Raw genomic sequence first — 1,643 nt, forward strand, 5'->3', positions numbered from 1 at the left:
TCTCTATTTTATTTTTCTTCATAGTACTTATTATCTTTTAATAATGTTTTCTACTTCATTTTTCATTATGCGTTCCCTACTAGAATGTACACTCCCGGAAGGCAAGGTTATTTTAAATCTGCTTTGGTCACTGATGTTATTTCTGACCCTTTGAACTGACACATAATAGGTATATATGCAATATGTATTAACTAAATGAATGATTACAAATACATTAGAATTCTTACCTATGGGGAAATAGAATGAGAGTAAAGAATCGGGATAAAATGGAATAAAAACATTAAAGCAATAGTCTTGGAGCCTTGTGTGGACCAGTGATGATCACGCTGAGAACTGACTCAACTCTCCACACCCAAAGCTGGCAGCAGCAACATTACCTACAAAATCATAAAGTTGGTAGCCTCAGGAAAATCTTTTAACCTCTTTAAAACAAGATCACAGCTTTCTGATAAGTGGCCTTAGCTTGCATCTTGGTGTAAACTGAACTTCTAGATCATTTCTAGTTGAGAACAGAAATTGTGATGCTTAGTTTTTCTTGCATTGCTACTTGAGATTCTGTTTTGTTTATAAATCATCTATGGTTGCTCCAAACATCAGTTCTTTCTTAAATAACTATTTGTCATTATATAGTGTTCCAGTCTCGTATAAAAGTTTTTATTATTGTTGTAAACGCTGAACTTGATGGCTCTTTAAAATACTGCCTCTTTTTTTTTTTTTTTTTGACTGACTCTAGAGATAGAACTCAGGGAAATCAATGCACTCTTCATATAAAAAATCCATTCTTTTCTGTGACTTTTAAACATGCAGGATGGCAATTTAAGAGTCTAAGTAAGGAGCTAGCCTTTTCAGACCCTCCTGATACTTTTACTCTGTGCTGGTATAAAACACGAGTTACACCTTTCATAACAGAAGCTCACTGAAATGTGTAAAGCTATATTGTGTTTGATGCTACATCAATTTTTCATAGCAATATGATTTGCCTCGTGTTCCTGTATAATAGTGTTGAAACTTTTTCTCTGTGCACTTCTGTAGAAGCTTACTGCAATAATCAGGTGTTATTTTAGTTCTCTGGACACTGTTGAATGTCACTGCTAAACTCGCATGTTTGCGTAGTGTCAATGTGAATGCAAAATTGGCTAACATAATCGACTTTTGTTAAATGTATGTAGTCACTATCTGTCAGAAGCAAAATTATTTGAAGAAAAACATACCTTTGAAAAAATTGATGGAGTCACTTAGATAACTTATGAACAGATAGACTATAGATCGGCTGTACCCAACTTTTTTGCCACCAGGGACTAGTGTTCCTATGAGAATCTAATGCCTGATGATCTGAGGTGGAGCTGAGGCAGTGATGATAGCACTGGGGAGCAGCTGCAAAAACAGATGAAGCTTCGCTTGGTTGCCTGCCACTCACCCCCCTGTGGTGCAGCCCAGTTTCTAATAGTACTGGTCCATGGCCTGGGGGTTGGGGACCCCTGCTATGGATAGCCAAGAAATTTTGCCAAGGAATGTAAAAGAACCTCCAAAACTATGAGGAAGAGTTCTTAAGAATATGTCAGAGGGAAAAATTGATTAGAGATTAGGTAAGAATTATTGATTACGATGCAAAAGGTAAATTTGATGGTGCGAAGGAGATAGTA

The sequence above is a fragment of the Pteropus medius genome, unplaced genomic scaffold (assembly GCF_902729225.1).
Source record: "Pteropus medius unplaced genomic scaffold, Ma_sr-lr_union100, whole genome shotgun sequence".
Lineage (NCBI taxonomy): Eukaryota > Metazoa > Chordata > Mammalia > Chiroptera > Pteropodidae > Pteropus > Pteropus medius.